Source organism: Hyla sarda, unplaced genomic scaffold (genome assembly GCF_029499605.1).
Source record: "Hyla sarda isolate aHylSar1 unplaced genomic scaffold, aHylSar1.hap1 scaffold_2225, whole genome shotgun sequence".
Lineage (NCBI taxonomy): Eukaryota > Metazoa > Chordata > Amphibia > Anura > Hylidae > Hyla > Hyla sarda.
This window is the reverse complement of record NW_026608901.1, coordinates 27083-48690: the sequence shown is the minus strand read 5'-3', so window position 1 is coordinate 48690 and position 21608 is coordinate 27083. Positions and strand designations below refer to the sequence as shown.

The 21608-nt window shown below is 45.0% G+C and overlaps 6 non-coding genes and 1 pseudogene across 6 annotated transcripts; all 7 read right to left on the bottom strand.

Annotated features, from left to right (window-relative positions):
- Nucleotides 1-1530: 1530 nt before the first annotated feature.
- Nucleotides 1531-1721, bottom strand: LOC130320895 (U2 spliceosomal RNA). Its single transcript, XR_008866712.1, has one exon. It is a non-coding gene; the product is annotated as a U2 spliceosomal RNA (small nuclear RNA).
- A 2093-nt stretch (nt 1722-3814) lies between these two features.
- LOC130320894 (U2 spliceosomal RNA) lies at nt 3815-4005 on the bottom strand. The gene has a single exon (XR_008866711.1). It is a non-coding gene; the product is annotated as a U2 spliceosomal RNA (small nuclear RNA).
- A 2089-nt stretch (nt 4006-6094) lies between these two features.
- On the bottom strand, nt 6095-6285 carry LOC130320893 (U2 spliceosomal RNA). The gene has a single exon (XR_008866710.1). It is a non-coding gene; the product is annotated as a U2 spliceosomal RNA (small nuclear RNA).
- Nucleotides 6286-8367: 2082 nt separating this feature from the next.
- Nucleotides 8368-8558, bottom strand: LOC130320892 (U2 spliceosomal RNA). Its single transcript, XR_008866709.1, has one exon. It is a non-coding gene; the product is annotated as a U2 spliceosomal RNA (small nuclear RNA).
- A 2092-nt stretch (nt 8559-10650) lies between these two features.
- LOC130320890 (U2 spliceosomal RNA) lies at nt 10651-10841 on the bottom strand. Its single transcript, XR_008866708.1, has one exon. It is a non-coding gene; the product is annotated as a U2 spliceosomal RNA (small nuclear RNA).
- A 2097-nt stretch (nt 10842-12938) lies between these two features.
- On the bottom strand, nt 12939-13129 carry LOC130320889 (U2 spliceosomal RNA). The gene has a single exon (XR_008866707.1). It is a non-coding gene; the product is annotated as a U2 spliceosomal RNA (small nuclear RNA).
- Nucleotides 13130-15212: 2083 nt separating this feature from the next.
- On the bottom strand, nt 15213-15420 carry LOC130320896 (U2 spliceosomal RNA; annotated as a pseudogene).
- Nucleotides 15421-21608: the final 6188 nt, after the last annotated feature.

Below are 21608 nucleotides of genomic sequence, written 5' to 3'. Positions count from 1 at the left end.
ACAAAGCTGGGTTGTTGTTGTTTACACTCTGCAAGGCCTGTGGAAGTGAGTGACATCATAGCACTGTAGTTCTGAGGGTTCTAGATGGATGCAACAATCTCCTGTTGCTTCTATGAAGGCCATAATAGACGACATCACCAAACAGCTCCATAGTCACATACACAGCAAAGGAGAGATGTTGTTTACACCTAGTGATGTCAGTGGTATTGAGTGACATCACAGCACAGTGCTAAGGCTCCTGGGCCTGGACACAGCAGCGGCTGCAATATCTCAACGGAGAATACGTTTATATATATGTGTGTGTGTGCGCGTATATATATATATATATATATATATATATATATATATATATATATATTTCTCCGCCGAAATCACTTTTAAACCCATTTCCACCTTTTTTTCCCTTCTCTTCCTCTTACTTTTTTTTCACGTTTTTTTTACGTTTTTCTCCTTTTCGCCTCTTTTCTGGGCGTATTATTCTTCTTTTTCTTCTTTTTTTTCGTCTAATGCATACCCCATCAGTGCAGCAATGCTTATTCAATACCGCCAGCAGATGGAGACACTGGGGGATAATTTTCTAAGGATTTATACTGATTTTTCCTGTCTGAATTTGTCGCACAGAAAGTTGCAGGCCAAATATGTGTGACATTTCTGCGACTTTAGCTTCTAGAGCATTTTTACAACATTATACATAGGTGCTGAATACATAAAAAGCGACTGTTCAGCGACAGACAAGTCGCATCGGCTGAAAGTAGGCCAGAATGTCAGTCCATGTTGGAGCAGGTTTAGATACAGTCTAAAGTATAGATCTCAAAGTCTGTGCACAGAATTTAGCAAGGGCCTCGCACCTTCTGATGCATCAGGTAGGTGCACAATAGCATAGCCTAACCCTCTGTACTTTGGTCTATATTGATGCGGGACATAGACAGCCAGCTGATGACCAATCCATTAGTGCAATGGATGGCTGGAAGCATTTGTCTTTGCCTTTGCAATACCACAGAAGCAATGCATGGTCAATGTACAGCAATGACACACCTGTGTGAACAGCCAGGAGACCCCCCCCCCCCATGTTATGTTACATAGTTACATAGTTAGTACGGTCGAAAAAAGACATATGTCCATCAAGTTCAACCAGGGAATTAAGGGGTAGAGGTGTGGCGCGATATTGGGGAAGGGATGAGATTTTATATTTCTTCATAAGCATTAATCTTATTTTGTCAATTAGGAACATTCAGCACCCACCCGCTATCAAGGCAGCTGCCTATCATGTCATGCCCTACCTGCACAGGTGTGCTGGCTACTCAAATGATCCAATTAAGGAGGCCATTTAGTCAGCAGCAGCAGAAGTCCTGTGCCTGGACGCTCCAACAGCGGCCAGACACAAGCAGAAGCAGAAGCAGCAGAAGCAGCAGCAGCACCACCTTTTGTTTTTTGGCTGCAGCAGCAGCAAGGCCCACAGGGCTGGCTAGCTGGCTAGCCAGCAAGCAGGTAGCAATGAAAGTAGGAATCTTTCTTTTTAACCCTGTAAGGGGGTGGTGCACTGTACCCGAAGATACTGCCATATCGGGTCAATGCATAGGGCGACGGAAGCAAGCTTCGAAATCGGCCCCCGTTCTCAAAAATCCATTTAATATATGGTCCCCAGATAGGGGACGTATCAGATATTAAACTGATAAGAACAGATACTACACTTGATCTTAGCCAAAAGGCCGAGAAGCGATAACCGTGAAAGGGGCGGGCCCAACAAGGTGCCCTTCATGGGCACTATCACTGCTTGCTGTCAGGGAGGCTGCCAGACAATTTTCCATGCACACTCTGGGCTGGGGGGCAGTCAACCACCAGTACACACAGCAGAACCTAAACCCATACCATTATTGCTAAGCAGCAAGACAGGGGCCCATTGCACTCCCACGGGGCCTTTTTAAATGCAATCCATAACCCGGATTTGCCAGGAACCCTTCTTACTCCTCCTACTTGCATGTGACACTGGGCTTAGGATCTGCATAGGAAACACACACACAAGCACACACCTACCTTTGTTGCCTGCAGATGCCTCCTTGGCTGTCCCCAAACGGTATCAAACCAACACCCACGGGAAGCTGTAAGCATAGAGGACATGCCTGCACCCCATTGGACTTACCTGTGTGGGTTAAACCCGGGTTATTTGACAACCTATGGCGGTGATGGTTCTGCTCAGGCAGAGCAGTGCTGATGCTCCTCATAAAGCTGTCGCTGCTGTGAAGGTTCTAGGTGACATCACAAATCCCTATGGTTACATACACAACAAAGCTGGGTTGTTGTTGTTTACATTCTGCAAGGCCTGTGGAAGTGAGTGACATCATAGCACTGTAGTTCTGAGGGTTCTAGATGGATGCAACAATCTCCTGTTGCTTCTATGAAGGCCATAATAGACGACATCACCAAACAGCTCCATAGTCACATACACAGCAAAGGAGAGATGTTGTTTACACCTAGTGATGTCAGTGGTATTGAGTGACATCACAGCACAGTGCTAAGGCTCCTGGGCCTGGACACAGCAGCGGCTGCAATATCTCAACGGAGAATACGTTTATATATATGTGTGTGTGTGCGCGTATATATATATATATATATATATATATATATATATATATATATATTTCTCCGCCGAAATCACTTTTAAACCCATTTCCACCTTTTTTTCCCTTCTCTTCCTCTTACTTTTTTTTCACGTTTTTTTACGTTTTTCTCCTTTTCGCCTCTTTTCTGGGCGTATTATTCTTCTTTTTCTTCTTTTTTTTCGTCTAATGCATACCCCATCAGTGCAGCAATGCTTATTCAATACCGCCAGCAGATGGAGACACTGGGGGATAATTTTCTAAGGATTTATACTGATTTTTCCTGTCTGAATTTGTCGCACAGAAAGTTGCAGGCCAAATATGTGTGACATTTCTGCGACTTTAGCTTCTAGAGCATTTTTACAACATTATACATAGGTGCTGAATACATAAAAAGCGACTGTTCAGCGACAGACAAGTCGCATCGGCTGAAAGTAGGCCAGAATGTCAGTCCATGTTGGAGCAGGTTTAGATACAGTCTAAAGTATAGATCTCAAAGTCTGTGCACAGAATTTAGCAAGGGCCTCGCACCTTCTGATGCATCAGGTAGGTGCACAATAGCATAGCCTAACCCTCTGTACTTTGGTCTATATTGATGCGGGACATAGACAGCCAGCTGATGACCAATCCATTAGTGCAATGGATGGCTGGAAGCATTTGTCTTTGCCTTTGCAATACCACAGAAGCAATGCATGGTCAATGTACAGCAATGACACACCTGTGTGAACAGCCAGGAGACCCCCCCCCCCCCCCCATGTTATGTTACATAGTTACATAGTTAGTACGGTCGAAAAAAGACATATGTCCATCAAGTTCAACCAGGGAATTAAGGGGTAGGGGTGTGGCGCGATATTGGGGAAGGGATGAGATTTTATATTTCTTCATAAGCATTAATCTTATTTTGTCAATTAGGAACATTCAGCACCCACCCGCTATCAAGGCAGCTGCCTATCATGTCATGCCCTACCTGCACAGGTGTGCTGGCTACTCAAATGATCCAATTAAGGAGGCCATTTAGTCAGCAGCAGCAGAAGTCCTGTGCCTGGACGCTCCAACAGCGGCCAGACACAAGCAGAAGCAGAAGCAGCAGAAGCAGCAGCAGCACCACCTTTTGTTTTTTGGCTGCAGCAGCAGCAAGGCCCACAGGGCTGGCTAGCTGGCTAGCCAGCAAGCAGGTAGCAATGAAAGTAGGAATCTTTCTTTTTAACCCTGTAAGGGGGTGGTGCACTGTACCCGAAGATACTGCCATATCGGGTCAATGCATAGGGCGACGGAAGCAAGCTTCGAAATCGGCCCCCGTTCTCAAAAATCCATTTAATATATGGTCCCCAGATAGGGGACGTATCAGATATTAAACTGATAAGAACAGATACTACACTTGATCTTAGCCAAAAGGCCGAGAAGCGATAACCGTGAAAGGGGCGGGCCCAACAAGGTGCCCTTCATGGGCACTATCACTGCTTGCTGTCAGGGAGGCTGCCAGACAATTTTCCATGCACACTCTGGGCTGGGGGGCAGTCAACCACCAGTACACACAGCAGAACCTAAACCCATACCATTATTGCTAAGCAGCAAGACAGGGGCCCATTGCACTCCCACGGGGCCTTTTTAAATGCAATCCATAACCCGGATTTGCCAGGAACCCTTCTTACTCCTCCTACTTGCATGTGACACTGGGCTTAGGATCTGCATAGGAAACACACACACAAGCACACACCTACCTTTGTTGCCTGCAGATGCCTCCTTGGCTGTCCCCAAACGGTATCAAACCAACACCCACGGGAAGCTGTAAGCATAGAGGACATGCCTGCACCCCATTGGACTTACCTGTGTGGGTTAAACCCGGGTTATTTGACAACCTATGGCGGTGATGGTTCTGCTCAGGCAGAGCAGTGCTGATGCTCCTCATAAAGCTGTCGCTGCTGTGAAGGTTCTAGGTGACATCACAAATCCCTATGGTTACATACACAACAAAGCTGGGTTGTTGTTGTTTACACTCTGCAAGGCCTGTGGAAGTGAGTGACATCATAGCACTGTAGTTCTGAGGGTTCTAGATGGATGCAACAATCTCCTGTTGCTTCTATGAAGGCCATAATAGACGACATCACCAAACAGCTCCATAGTCACATACACAGCAAAGGAGAGATGTTGTTTACACCTAGTGATGTCAGTGGTATTGAGTGACATCACAGCACAGTGCTAAGGCTCCTGGGCCTGGACACAGCAGCGGCTGCAATATCTCAACGGAGAATACGTTTATATATATGTGTGTGTGTGCGCGTATATATATATATATATATATATATATATATATATATATATATTTCTCCGCCGAAATCACTTTTAAACCCATTTCCACCTTTTTTTCCCTTCTCTTCCTCTTACTTTTTTTTCACGTTTTTTTACGTTTTTCTCCTTTTCGCCTCTTTTCTGGGCGTATTATTCTTCTTTTTCTTCTTTTTTTTCGTCTAATGCATACCCCATCAGTGCAGCAATGCTTATTCAATACCGCCAGCAGATGGAGACACTGGGGGATAATTTTCTAAGGATTTATACTGATTTTTCCTGTCTGAATTTGTCGCACAGAAAGTTGCAGGCCAAATATGTGTGACATTTCTGCGACTTTAGCTTCTAGAGCATTTTTACAACATTATACATAGGTGCTGAATACATAAAAAGCGACTGTTCATCGACAGACAAGTCGCATCGGCTGAAAGTAGGCCAGAATGTCAGTCCATGTTGGAGCAGGTTTAGATACAGTCTAAAGTATAGATCTCAAAGTCTGTGCACAGAATTTAGCAAGGGCCTCGCACCTTCTGATGCATCAGGTAGGTGCACAATAGCATAGCCTAACCCTCTGTACTTTGGTCTATATTGATGCGGGACATAGACAGCCAGCTGATGACCAATCCATTAGTGCAATGGATGGCTGGAAGCATTTGTCTTTGCCTTTGCAATACCACAGAAGCAATGCATGGTCAATGTACAGCAATGACACACCTGTGTGAACAGCCAGGAGACCCCCCCCCCCCCCATGTTATGTTACATAGTTACATAGTTAGTACGGTCGAAAAAAGACATATGTCCATCAAGTTCAACCAGGGAATTAAGGGGTAGGGGTGTGGCGCGATATTGGGGAAGGGATGAGATTTTATATTTCTTCATAAGCATTAATCTTATTTTGTCAATTAGGAACATTCAGCACCCACCCGCTATCAAGGCAGCTGCCTATCATGTCATGCCCTACCTGCACAGGTGTGCTGGCTACTCAAATGATCCAATTAAGGAGGCCATTTAGTCAGCAGCAGCAGAAGTCCTGTGCCTGGACGCTCCAACAGCGGCCAGACACAAGCAGAAGCAGAAGCAGCAGAAGCAGCAGCAGCACCACCTTTTGTTTTTTGGCTGCAGCAGCAGCAAGGCCCACAGGGCTGGCTAGCTGGCTAGCCAGCAAGCAGGTAGCAATGAAAGTAGGAATCTTTCTTTTTAACCCTGTAAGGGGGTGGTGCACTGTACCCGAAGATACTGCCATATCGGGTCAATGCATAGGGCGACGGAAGCAAGCTTCGAAATCGGCCCCCGTTCTCAAAAATCCATTTAATATATGGTCCCCAGATAGGGGACGTATCAGATATTAAACTGATAAGAACAGATACTACACTTGATCTTAGCCAAAAGGCCGAGAAGCGATAACCGTGAAAGGGGCGGGCCCAACAAGGTGCCCTTCATGGGCACTATCACTGCTTGCTGTCAGGGAGGCTGCCAGACAATTTTCCATGCACACTCTGGGCTGGGGGGCAGTCAACCACCAGTACACACAGCAGAACCTAAACCCATACCATTATTGCTAAGCAGCAAGACAGGGGCCCATTGCACTCCCACGGGGCCTTTTTAAATGCAATCCATAACCCGGATTTGCCAGGAACCCTTCTTACTCCTCCTACTTGCATGTGACACTGGGCTTAGGATCTGCATAGGAAACACACACACAAGCACACACCTACCTTTGTTGCCTGCAGATGCCTCCTTGGCTGTCCCCAAACGGTATCAAACCAACACCCACGGGAAGCTGTAAGCATAGAGGACATGCCTGCACCCCATTGGACTTACCTGTGTGGGTTAAACCCGGGTTATTTGACAACCTATGGCGGTGATGGTTCTGCTCAGGCAGAGCAGTGCTGATGCTCCTCATAAAGCTGTCGCTGCTGTGAAGGTTCTAGGTGACATCACAAATCCCTATGGTTACATACACAACAAAGCTGGGTTGTTGTTGTTTACACTCTGCAAGGCCTGTGGAAGTGAGTGACATCATAGCACTGTAGTTCTGAGGGTTCTAGATGGATGCAACAATCTCCTGTTGCTTCTATGAAGGCCATAATAGACGACATCACCAAACAGCTCCATAGTCACATACACAGCAAAGGAGAGATGTTGTTTACACCTAGTGATGTCAGTGGTATTGAGTGACATCACAGCACAGTGCTAAGGCTCCTGGGCCTGGACACAGCAGCGGCTGCAATATCTCAACGGAGAATACGTTTATATATATGTGTGTGTGTGCGCGTATATATATATATATATATATATATATATATATATATTTCTCCGCCGAAATCACTTTTAAACCCATTTCCACCTTTTTTTCCCTTCTCTTCCTCTTACTTTTTTTTCACGTTTTTTTTACGTTTTTCTCCTTTTCGCCTCTTTTCTGGGCGTATTATTCTTCTTTTTCTTCTTTTTTTTCGTCTAATGCATACCCCATCAGTGCAGCAATGCTTATTCAATACCGCCAGCAGATGGAGACACTGGGGGATAATTTTCTAAGGATTTATACTGATTTTTCCTGTCTGAATTTGTCGCACAGAAAGTTGCAGGCCAAATATGTGTGACATTTCTGCGACTTTAGCTTCTAGAGCATTTTTACAACATTATACATAGGTGCTGAATACATAAAAAGCGACTGTTCAGCGACAGACAAGTCGCATCGGCTGAAAGTAGGCCAGAATGTCAGTCCATGTTGGAGCAGGTTTAGATACAGTCTAAAGTATAGATCTCAAAGTCTGTGCACAGAATTTAGCAAGGGCCTCGCACCTTCTGATGCATCAGGTAGGTGCACAATAGCATAGCCTAACCCTCTGTACTTTGGTCTATATTGATGCGGGACATAGACAGCCAGCTGATGACCAATCCATTAGTGCAATGGATGGCTGGAAGCATTTGTCTTTGCCTTTGCAATACCACAGAAGCAATGCATGGTCAATGAACAGCAATGACACACCTGTGTGAACAGCCAGGAGACCCCCCCCCCCCCATGTTATGTTACATAGTTACATAGTTAGTACGGTCGAAAAAAGACATATGTCCATCAAGTTCAACCAGGGAATTAAGGGGTAGAGGTGTGGCGCGATATTGGGGAAGGGATGAGATTTTATATTCTTCATAAGCATTAATCTTATTTTGTCAATTAGGAACATTCAGCACCCACCCGCTATCAAGGCAGCTGCCTATCATGTCATGCCCTACCTGCACAGGTGTGCTGGCTACTCAAATGATCCAATTAAGGAGGCCATTTAGTCAGCAGCAGCAGAAGTCCTGTGCCTGGACGCTCCAACAGCGGCCAGACACAAGCAGAAGCAGAAGCAGCAGAAGCAGCAGCAGCACCACCTTTTGTTTTTTGGCTGCAGCAGCAGCAAGGCCCACAGGGCTGGCTAGCTGGCTAGCCAGCAAGCAGGTAGCAATGAAAGTAGGAATCTTTCTTTTTAACCCTGTAAGGGGGTGGTGCACTGTACCCGAAGATACTGCCATATCGGGTCAATGCATAGGGCGACGGAAGCAAGCTTCGAAATCGGCCCCCGTTCTCAAAAATCCATTTAATATATGGTCCCCAGATAGGGGACGTATCAGATATTAAACTGATAAGAACAGATACTACACTTGATCTTAGCCAAAAGGCCGAGAAGCGATAACCGTGAAAGGGGCGGGCCCAACAAGGTGCCCTTCATGGGCACTATCACTGCTTGCTGTCAGGGAGGCTGCCAGACAATTTTCCATGCACACTCTGGGCTGGGGGGCAGTCAACCACCAGTACACACAGCAGAACCTAAACCCATACCATTATTGCTAAGCAGCAAGACAGGGGCCCATTGCACTCCCACGGGGCCTTTTTAAATGCAATCCATAACCCGGATTTGCCAGGAACCCTTCTTACTCCTCCTACTTGCATGTGACACTGGGCTTAGGATCTGCATAGGAAACACACACACAAGCACACACCTACCTTTGTTGCCTGCAGATGCCTCCTTGGCTGTCCCCAAACGGTATCAAACCAACACCCACGGGAAGCTGTAAGCATAGAGGACATGCCTGCACCCCATTGGACTTACCTGTGTGGGTTAAACCCGGGTTATTTGACAACCTATGGCGGTGATGGTTCTGCTCAGGCAGAGCAGTGCTGATGCTCCTCATAAAGCTGTCGCTGCTGTGAAGGTTCTAGGTGACATCACAAATCCCTATGGTTACATACACAACAAAGCTGGGTTGTTGTTGTTTACATTCTGCAAGGCCTGTGGAAGTGAGTGACATCATAGCACTGTAGTTCTGAGGGTTCTAGATGGATGCAACAATCTCCTGTTGCTTCTATGAAGGCCATAATAGACGACATCACCAAACAGCTCCATAGTCACATACACAGCAAAGGAGAGATGTTGTTTACACCTAGTGATGTCAGTGGTATTGAGTGACATCACAGCACAGTGCTAAGGCTCCTGGGCCTGGACACAGCAGCGGCTGCAATATCTCAACGGAGAATACGTTTATATATATATGTGTGTGTGTGCGCGTATATATATATATATATATATATATATATATATATATATATATTTCTCCGCCGAAATCACTTTTAAACCCATTTCCACCTTTTTTTCCCTTCTCTTCCTCTTACTTTTTTTTCACGTTTTTTTACGTTTTTCTCCTTTTCGCCTCTTTTCTGGGCGTATTATTCTTCTTTTTCTTCTTTTTTTTCGTCTAATGCATACCCCATCAGTGCAGCAATGCTTATTCAATACCGCCAGCAGATGGAGACACTGGGGGATAATTTTCTAAGGATTTATACTGATTTTTCCTGTCTGAATTTGTCGCACAGAAAGTTGCAGGCCAAATATGTGTGACATTTCTGCGACTTTAGCTTCTAGAGCATTTTTACAACATTATACATAGGTGCTGAATACATAAAAAGCGACTGTTCAGCGACAGACAAGTCGCATCGGCTGAAAGTAGGCCAGAATGTCAGTCCATGTTGGAGCAGGTTTAGATACAGTCTAAAGTATAGATCTCAAAGTCTGTGCACAGAATTTAGCAAGGGCCTCGCACCTTCTGATGCATCAGGTAGGTGCACAATAGCATAGCCTAACCCTCTGTACTTTGGTCTATATTGATGCGGGACATAGACAGCCAGCTGATGACCAATCCATTAGTGCAATGGATGGCTGGAAGCATTTGTCTTTGCCTTTGCAATACCACAGAAGCAATGCATGGTCAATGTACAGCAATGACACACCTGTGTGAACAGCCAGGAGACCCCCCCCCCCCCCCATGTTATGTTACATAGTTACATAGTTAGTACGGTCGAAAAAAGACATATGTCCATCAAGTTCAACCAGGGAATTAAGGGGTAGGGGTGTGGCGCGATATTGGGGAAGGGATGAGATTTTATATTTCTTCATAAGCATTAATCTTATTTTGTCAATTAGGAACATTCAGCACCCACCCGCTATCAAGGCAGCTGCCTATCATGTCATGCCCTACCTGCACAGGTGTGCTGGCTACTCAAATGATCCAATTAAGGAGGCCATTTAGTCAGCAGCAGCAGAAGTCCTGTGCCTGGACGCTCCAACAGCGGCCAGACACAAGCAGAAGCAGAAGCAGCAGAAGCAGCAGCAGCACCACCTTTTGTTTTTTGGCTGCAGCAGCAGCAAGGCCCACAGGGCTGGCTAGCTGGCTAGCCAGCAAGCAGGTAGCAATGAAAGTAGGAATCTTTCTTTTTAACCCTGTAAGGGGGTGGTGCACTGTACCCGAAGATACTGCCATATCGGGTCAATGCATAGGGCGACGGAAGCAAGCTTCGAAATCGGCCCCCGTTCTCAAAAATCCATTTAATATATGGTCCCCAGATAGGGGACGTATCAGATATTAAACTGATAAGAACAGATACTACACTTGATCTTAGCCAAAAGGCCGAGAAGCGATAACCGTGAAAGGGGCGGGCCCAACAAGGTGCCCTTCATGGGCACTATCACTGCTTGCTGTCAGGGAGGCTGCCAGACAATTTTCCATGCACACTCTGGGCTGGGGGGCAGTCAACCACCAGTACACACAGCAGAACCTAAACCCATACCATTATTGCTAAGCAGCAAGACAGGGGCCCATTGCACTCCCACGGGGCCTTTTTAAATGCAATCCATAACCCGGATTTGCCAGGAACCCTTCTTACTCCTCCTACTTGCATGTGACACTGGGCTTAGGATCTGCATAGGAAACACACACACAAGCACACACCTACCTTTGTTGCCTGCAGATGCCTCCTTGGCTGTCCCCAAACGGTATCAAACCAACACCCACGGGAAGCTGTAAGCATAGAGGACATGCCTGCACCCCATTGGACTTACCTGTGTGGGTTAAACCCGGGTTATTTGACAACCTATGGCGGTGATGGTTCTGCTCAGGCAGAGCAGTGCTGATGCTCCTCATAAAGCTGTCGCTGCTGTGAAGGTTCTAGGTGACATCACAAATCCCTATGGTTACATACACAACAAAGCTGGGTTGTTGTTGTTTACACTCTGCAAGGCCTGTGGAAGTGAGTGACATCATAGCACTGTAGTTCTGAGGGTTCTAGATGGATGCAACAATCTCCTGTTGCTTCTATGAAGGCCATAATAGACGACATCACCAAACAGCTCCATAGTCACATACACAGCAAAGGAGAGATGTTGTTTACACCTAGTGATGTCAGTGGTATTGAGTGACATCACAGCACAGTGCTAAGGCTCCTGGGCCTGGACACAGCAGCGGCTGCAATATCTCAACGGAGAATACGTTTATATATATGTGTGTGTGTGCGCGTATATATATATATATATATATATATATATATATATATATATATATATATTTCTCCGCCGAAATCACTTTTAAACCCATTTCCACCTTTTTTTCCCTTCTCTTCCTCTTACTTTTTTTTCACGTTTTTTTACGTTTTTCTCCTTTTCGCCTCTTTTCTGGGCGTATTATTCTTCTTTTTCTTCTTTTTTTTCGTCTAATGCATACCCCATCAGTGCAGCAATGCTTATTCAATACCGCCAGCAGATGGAGACACTGGGGGATAATTTTCTAAGGATTTATACTGATTTTTCCTGTCTGAATTTGTCGCACAGAAAGTTGCAGGCCAAATATGTGTGACATTTCTGCGACTTTAGCTTCTAGAGCATTTTTACAACATTATACATAGGTGCTGAATACATAAAAAGCGACTGTTCAGCGACAGACAAGTCGCATCGGCTGAAAGTAGGCCAGAATGTCAGTCCATGTTGGAGCAGGTTTAGATACAGTCTAAAGTATAGATCTCAAAGTCTGTGCACAGAATTTAGCAAGGGCCTCGCACCTTCTGATGCATCAGGTAGGTGCACAATAGCATAGCCTAACCCTCTGTACTTTGGTCTATATTGATGCGGGACATAGACAGCCAGCTGATGACCAATCCATTAGTGCAATGGATGGCTGGAAGCATTTGTCTTTGCCTTTGCAATACCACAGAAGCAATGCATGGTCAATGTACAGCAATGACACACCTGTGTGAACAGCCAGGAGACCCCCCCCCCCCCCCCATGTTATGTTACATAGTTACATAGTTAGTACGGTCGAAAAAAGACATATGTCCATCAAGTTCAACCAAGGAATTAAGGGGTAGGGGTGTGGCGCGATATTGGGGAAGGGATGAGATTTTATATTTCTTCATAAGCATTAATCTTATTTTGTCAATTAGGAACATTCAGCACCCACCCGCTATCAAGGCAGCTGCCTATCATGTCATGCCCTACCTGCACAGGTGTGCTGGCTACTCAAATGATCAAATTAAGGAGGCCATTTAGTCAGCAGCAGCAGAAGTCCTGTGCCTGGACGCTCCAACAGCGGCCAGACACAAGCAGAAGCAGAAGCAGCAGAAGCAGCAGCAGCACCACCTTTTGTTTTTTGGCTGCAGCAGCAGCAAGGCCCACAGGGCTGGCTAGCTGGCTAGCCAGCAAGCAGGTAGCAATGAAAGTAGGAATCTTTCTTTTTAACCCTGTAAGGGGGTGGTGCACTGTACCCGAAGATACTGCCATATCGGGTCAATGCATAGGGCGACGGAAGCAAGCTTCGAAATCGGCCCCCGTTCTCAAAAATCCATTTAATATATGGTCCCCAGATAGGGGACGTATCAGATATTAAACTGATAAGAACAGATACTACACTTGATCTTAGCCAAAAGGCCGAGAAGCGATAACCGTGAAAGGGGCGGGCCCAACAAGGTGCCCTTCATGGGCACTATCACTGCTTGCTGTCAGGGAGGCTGCCAGACAATTTTCCATGCACACTCTGGGCTGGGGGGCAGTCAACCACCAGTACACACAGCAGAACCTAAACCCATACCATTATTGCTAAGCAGCAAGACAGGGGCCCATTGCACTCCCACGGGGCCTTTTTAAATGCAATCCATAACCCGGATTTGCCAGGAACCCTTCTTACTCCTCCTACTTGCATGTGACACTGGGCTTAGGATCTGCATAGGAAACACACACACAAGCACACACCTACCTTTGTTGCCTGCAGATGCCTCCTTGGCTGTCCCCAAACGGTATCAAACCAACACCCACGGGAAGCTGTAAGCATAGAGGACATGCCTGCACCCCATTGGACTTACCTGTGTGGGTTAAACCCGGGTTATTTGACAACCTATGGCGGTGATGGTTCTGCTCAGGCAGAGCAGTGCTGATGCTCCTCATAAAGCTGTCGCTGCTGTGAAGGTTCTAGGTGACATCACAAATCCCTATGGTTACATACACAACAAAGCTGGGTTGTTGTTGTTTACACTCTGCAAGGCCTGTGGAAGTGAGTGACATCATAGCACTGTAGTTCTGAGGGTTCTAGATGGATGCAACAATCTCCTGTTGCTTCTATGAAGGCCATAATAGACGACATCACCAAACAGCTCCATAGTCACATACACAGCAAAGGAGAGATGTTGTTTACACCTAGTGATGTCAGTGGTATTGAGTGACATCACAGCACAGTGCTAAGGCTCCTGGGCCTGGACACAGCAGCGGCTGCAATATCTCAACGGAGAATACGTTTATATATATGTGTGTGTGTGCGCGTATATATATATATATATATATATATATATATATATATATATTTCTCCGCCGAAATCACTTTTAAACCCATTTCCACCTTTTTTTCCCTTCTCTTCCTCTTACTTTTTTTTCACGTTTTTTTACGTTTTTCTCCTTTTCGCCTCTTTTCTGGGCGTATTATTCTTCTTTTTCTTCTTTTTTTTCGTCTAATGCATACCCCATCAGTGCAGCAATGCTTATTCAATACCGCCAGCAGATGGAGACACTGGGGGATAATTTTCTAAGGATTTATACTGATTTTTCCTGTCTGAATTTGTCGCACAGAAAGTTGCAGGCCAAATATGTGTGACATTTCTGCGACTTTAGCTTCTAGAGCATTTTTACAACATTATACATAGGTGCTGAATACATAAAAAGCGACTGTTCATCGACAGACAAGTCGCATCGGCTGAAAGTAGGCCAGAATGTCAGTCCATGTTGGAGCAGGTTTAGATACAGTCTAAAGTATAGATCTCAAAGTCTGTGCACAGAATTTAGCAAGGGCCTCGCACCTTCTGATGCATCAGGTAGGTGCACAATAGCATAGCCTAACCCTCTGTACTTTGGTCTATATTGATGCGGGACATAGACAGCCAGCTGATGACCAATCCATTAGTGCAATGGATGGCTGGAAGCATTTGTCTTTGCCTTTGCAATACCACAGAAGCAATGCATGGTCAATGTACAGCAATGACACACCTGTGTGAACAGCCAGGAGACCCCCCCCCCCCCATGTTATGTTACATAGTTACATAGTTAGTACGGTCGAAAAAAGACATATGTCCATCAAGTTCAACCAGGGAATTAAGGGGTAGGGGTGTGGCGCGATATTGGGGAAGGGATGAGATTTTATATTTCTTCATAAGCATTAATCTTATTTTGTCAATTAGGAACATTCAGCACCCACCCGCTATCAAGGCAGCTGCCTATCATGTCATGCCCTACCTGCACAGGTGTGCTGGCTACTCAAATGATCCAATTAAGGAGGCCATTTAGTCAGCAGCAGCAGCAGCAGAAGTCCTGTGCCTGGACGCTCCAACAGCGGCCAGACACAAGCAGAAGCAGAAGCAGCAGCAGCACCACCTTTTGTTTTTTGGCTGCAGCAGCAGCAAGGCCCACAGGGCTGGCTAGCTGGCTAGCCAGCAAGCAGGTAGCAATGAAAGTAGGAATCTTTCTTTTTAACCCTGTAAGGGGGTGGTGCACTGTACCCGAAGATACTGCCATATCGGGTCAATGCATAGGGCGACGGAAGCAAGCTTCGAAATCGGCCCCCGTTCTCAAAAATCCATTTAATATATGGTCCCCAGATAGGGGACGTATCAGATATTAAACTGATAAGAACAGATTTTTTTTTTTTTTTTTTTTTTTTTTAAAACCTTCAGGTTTGAATTAAAACTTAATCGTTCAGGTTTACTTCACGTTTGCCTCTCAGATTTACTGAACTTAGTCACAATTCATCAAACTCATCATTAGGTTACTTTATCAACATATAACAAAATACACCCAAAAACAAAGTACATAGCATAACAACACACCACCCTCAAACCCTCACCACGTGTCTCCATTTTAAAAACTTCCAAGTCCCCTCCGCATCATCCTCTCCAAATCTCTTCTTATCCCACAAATATACAGTATGCAATCTATCTAATATCATTCTCATACACTCTTCAACCGACACATCCTTCTTCTTAAATATATACAAATTCCTAACATCCCACAATACCTCCTTAATTATCGCTAACAACACATATAACATTCTCTCCTTCCTCCCACCTACCACCGCCAGACCAAACATAATCACTTCAAAAGACCACTTTCTTACCCCCATCAATTCTTTGGCCAACGGACCAATTCCCTTCCACACTTCTTGCGCTCTATCACAATTCCAAAACAAATGCATAATACTCTCATTCCCTCCACAACCCTCTCTCGGACATCTCTCACTCCTTCCAATCCCCCGACTCTTCTGTACCTCTCTTACTGGCAATGCACCATGCAAACTCTGCCATACAATCTCTCTCTGTCTATTTGTCATACCATCTGTCTGCAAACTCTTCCACACTTTACTCACATTCTGTCCTCTCACCATATTAATATTACACTGAACTTCCTTCTCCCTAATACACTTCACCATACTCTTCTTCTCCTTTAACACATCCTGTCTCACACCTATCAAACCAAACTTTCTCATGAACACCTCAACAAACCCATACCAACCAGGACTCACCAAAGCATACGGCTTTCTCAGATCTCTCTCCATCCACCCTAATCTGCATAACACACACCCTCCTAGAAACCTCATCATACATGCAAATTTCCACTGCTCTCCCATACTTCTCCTCACAGCAAACAATAGATTAATCCCCAGATACACTTCAACATTAGGAAAATTCATTCCTCCATTCCTACACTCTTTCATCACATTCTCTCTTCTCACCTTCTCCACTTTCGACCCCCAGAAAAATACAAACAAAATCCTATTCAACTTTCTCAGTGTCATATAACCTGGTGGAAACACCAAAGCCACATACAACAGGATCGGCAATATCACACTCTTGATCACCACAATCTTACCAATCATTGACAACTCTCTCATACTCCAAAAATCCAACTTCCTTTTTATTCTAACACCAACCTCTTCCCAACTTTCTCTTCCATCCAGCCTCTCATCAAATTTAACTCCCAACACCTTAATCGCTCCATCTACACATTTCACCCCTACATCCTCTACTTCATACATCCTTCCAAAAACCTTATACTCACTCTTATCCCAATTAACTCTAAAACCAGAAGCACCACAAAAATACCCAGCCAACAACTTTGCTCTCTGCAAAGCTCCAACATACTCACAGATCACACAAACATCATCCATATATGCCAACACTTTCAAGTCTCTCCCACCACTCCCAGGAATCCTCACACCTCTCATACACTTATCCCTTCTCAACAACTCCAACAAAGGCTCTATCGCACATATAAAGACCAAGGGTGACAGGGGACACCCCTGTCTCACTCCAGAACACACATTCACTTTCTTACTAACCCAGCCATTAATTAATACTTTACTATACACTCCATCATACAATACTCTAATCATTTTAACAAAACCTTCCGGAAAACCCATTCTATCCAACACTTTAAATAAAAACTCATGTGACAACCTATCAAAAGCTTTCTCAAAATCCAAAGACAACACTCCAACACACTGATCTCTACCCAAGCAATCCCATAATACATCACGCAACAAACCCAAATTCTCACTTATCCTTCTTTTTGGCACACCACATACTTGTTCTTCTCCAATCACCTGATCAATCACATCCCTCATTCTATTCGCCAACACCTTTGCAAGAATTTTATAATCAACATTCAATAACGTAATCGGTCTCCAATTCCTCACATCCTTTCTATCCCCTTTTTTAAAGATCAATACCACCACTCCACTCTTCATACTTTCCTCCAATCTACCATTCTTGCACACAAAATCATAAATCTCCACCAAATCCACTTTAACCGTCTCCCACATTCTAGCATAAAATTCCACCGGCAACCCATCCTCACCTGGTGTCTTATTTCTAGCCATACTTTTAATCACCAACTCCAATTCTTTCACTCCCACACCTTTCACCAGGCTATCTGCCTCCCTGTCATGCACTCTGCTCTCAATCTTCCCAATCACCTCAGACTGCAGACCCATATCACACTCCTTCTCAGCATATAAATCCTTATAAAAATCCTCAACCACACTCAACACTCTTTTACCTTTAACCATCACACCATCCTTATCATACACCTCTATCAACTCCTCTCTTTTACCAGACACCCTTTTAAAGAAAAACCTTGAGCATCTCTCACCCTTCTCCAACTTATTCAACTTAGCCTGATACACAATCTCTCTTCCTCTCTCCAACATCCACTTCTCTACTTCCTTCTTAATCTCTTCAATCTCACTCTCCACACAACCACCACTCTTCCTCCATTTTTTCAAAAAGATCAATCTCTTCTGCAGCCACTCATACCTTCTTCTCTTTCCCGCAGCTCTCTTATACCCCTCTCTTTTAAAGAAAACATGCGTTCTCTCCTTCACCCAACTCCACCACTGCAATACATCCACAAAATCAGCTTTCCTCCTCTTCCAAACCTCATACTTCTTCACATACCTCTCATACACCCCTCCCTCCTCCATCAAACTAACATTCAATTTCCATAAACCCCGCCCACTCAAACATTCCACATTAAACCCCAAATCACATCTTACACACTCATGATCTGAATACAATACCTTCATTTGCATATACTCCCTACCCAACACTCCTTTTGACACAAAACACATATCCAATCTTGAAGCACACTTTCCCCTATCTGAAAAATAAGTCGGACACACATCAACATTACACAATTTAGCCACATCTTGCAACCTCAAATCATTCACCACATTCCTCAACATCCTACCAGATACATCGATCTTACTCCCTTCAATCTCACAATTGAAATCCCCCACACATACCATAGGCTCTCTCCCCGGCAAAAACAACTTTAACTTCTCAAACAACTCCACCCTCTCATTCTTCTTAACAGACGCATACACATTAAATATTCGAACCTTAACTCCACCCACCTCCACCTTAACCATCAAACACCTTCCCTCTTCAATCACTGAATGGCTCTCTACCTTGAACCTCTTATCCTTAAATAACACACCAACCCCATCATTCCTATTTACAGAAGACATAGACCACACAGAATCCCCATATCCCCACTCCCCCTTCCCTACCTCTTCCACCAACCCACACTCTTGTACACAAATAACATCAGCCCCCATACCTGCCAACTCCTGCAAAATTGCAGCCCTCCTAACCCTACTCCTAAACACCCTAACATTAGATGAAATTATTTTAAAAGACATACTACTATCCCCATATGAAAAAAACAAACAAAGGAAAAAAACACAACAAAACAATCACCTATATACAAAAGAAAACACCAATCAATGCGATGTTCTACGGGTTAAGGTACCAAGCGGTACTTGTCCATCACCTTCCTGATCCACCTCGGATCTAAATAATGGTTCGAAAGGGTTTCTCGAACTAAACGAAGTCTCCTCACTCCTCTCAGCCCATTCTTTCTTTCTCGCTTTTTTTGGATACCTGTGACACAAATCATCCGCCACTTTCTTCCCTCTATGCCTTCCTGAAGACACAGCACTCTCTGAATCGGTAGTAAAATCTTCAATCACAGGCTCATTCTCCATCTCTTCCTCCAACTCCTTCTGCACCACAGCCACAGTCTTGCTCTCCATAAGCTTAAGTCCAGGTTTTCCCGCCAAAACGGGTTTTCCCTCCAAAATTGGATTTCCCTCCAAAATTGGAGACCCCTCCAAAACTGGAGTCCCCTCCAAAACTGGAGTCCCCTCCATCACAGCACTTGTCTCCATTTTATCTCTCTCTTCCAGGTATCTCTTTCCCTCCTCCTGCTTCCTTTCTACCTCTTTCTGTCTTTCGATCTTCTCCTCCTCCCTCCTTTTTCTCTCTTCCGGGCACTCTCTCATCACATGTCCAGCCTCTCCACATACATGGCATTTTTTTGGCTCAGGACACGCATTGGCCTCATGTCCCTCTTTCTGGCAATTCCTGCACACTCTCACAGCCGCACAATTCTCCTTCACATGCCCAAACATATGGCACTTTCTGCAGAACATGGGCTGCCCAGGGTAGGTAAGATAACCTCTCTGCCCCGCAATAGAAAAACTCGCCGGGGGATGCTGCACTCCGTAAATTCCACTGGCATCTTGCTTCAACTTCACCAAAAACTTATACTCCGCATTAAACACTCCCAATATGCTCTTCTGTGCAATCCCTCCTCTGACAGTCTCACAGTACTGCTTCAAAAAATTTTCCACCAACTTCACATCCATAAACGGGTTGTATACACGGACTAAAAGGGGTTTCTCCTCCAACTCAAACAAAGGCTCAAACGACACATTCTTCATAATGGTATTTTCCACATTCTCACGCAGGCTCTGGTAAAAGGACAGGCACCCATTAATAGTGTAGAAACTCACATCATATATACCTTGCCGCTTACTTTCCTGTAAGCAAAAGACGTCCTTCATCGGTATCCCGGCCATGTCCTCCACCAAACGACGCCCCACAAACGTGATCTTATTCTTCTCCACATCAGAAACCTCCACCTTCACCCGAATAGTGTTCTTAACGAATCCAGCTGCCATCTTCTCTGTCGGTCTGAGACCACAGTATCGCCTCTTGAAAAAACCCTCTGCAAGCAGAGAAACACGCACCCCTGACCCAGACCAAGTTTACACTTGATCTGAGCCAAAAGGCCGAGAAGCGATAACCGTGAAAGGGGCGGGCCCAACAAGGTGCCCTTCATGGGCACTATCACTGCTTGCTGTCAGGGAGGCTGCCAGACAATTTTCCATGCACACTCTGGGCTGGGGGGCAGTCAACCACCAGTACACACAGCAGAACCTAAACCCATACCATTATTGCTAAGCAGCAAGACAGGGGCCCATTGCACTCCCACGGGGCCTTTTTAAATGCAATCCATAACCCGGATTTGCCAGGAACCCTTCTTACTCCTCCTACTTGCATGTGACACTGGGCTTAGGATCTGCATAGGAAACACACACACAAGCACACACCTACCTTTGTTGCCTGCAGATGCCTCCTTGGCTGTCCCCAAACGGTATCAAACCAACACCCACGGGAAGCTGTAAGCATAGAGGACATGCCTGCACCCCATTGGACTTACCTGTGTGGGTTAAACCCGGGTTATTTGACAACCTATGGCGGTGATGGTTCTGCTCAGGCAGAGCAGTGCTGATGCTCCTCATAAAGCTGTCGCTGCTGTGAAGGTTCTAGGTGACATCACAAATCCCTATGGTTACATACACAACAAAGCTGGGTTGTTGTTGTTTACACTCTGCAAGGCCTGTGGAAGTGAGTGACATCATAGCACTGTAGTTCTGAGGGTTCTAGATGGATGCAACAATCTCCTGTTGCTTCTATGAAGGCCATAATAGACGACATCACCAAACAGCTCCATAGTCACATACACAGCAAAGGAGAGATGTTGTTTACACCTAGTGATGTCAGTGGTATTGAGTGACATCACAGCACAGTGCTAAGGCTCCTGGGCCTGGACACAGCAGCGGCTGCAATATCTCAACGGAGAATACGTTTATATATATGTGTGTGTGTGCGCGTATATATATATATATATATATATATATATATATATATATTTCTCCGCCGAAATCACTTTTAAACCCATTTCCACCTTTTTTTCCCTTCTCTTCCTCTTACTTTTTTTTCACGTTTTTTTACGTTTTTCTCCTTTTCGCCTCTTTTCTGGGCGTATTATTCTTCTTTTTCTTCTTTTTTTTCGTCTAATGCATACCCCATCAGTGCAGCAATGCTTATTCAATACCGCCAGCAGATGGAGACACTGGGGGATAATTTTCTAAGGATTTATACTGATTTTTCCTGTCTGAATTTGTCGCACAGAAAGTTGCAGGCCAAATATGTGTGACATTTCTGCGACTTTAGCTTCTAGAGCATTTTTACAA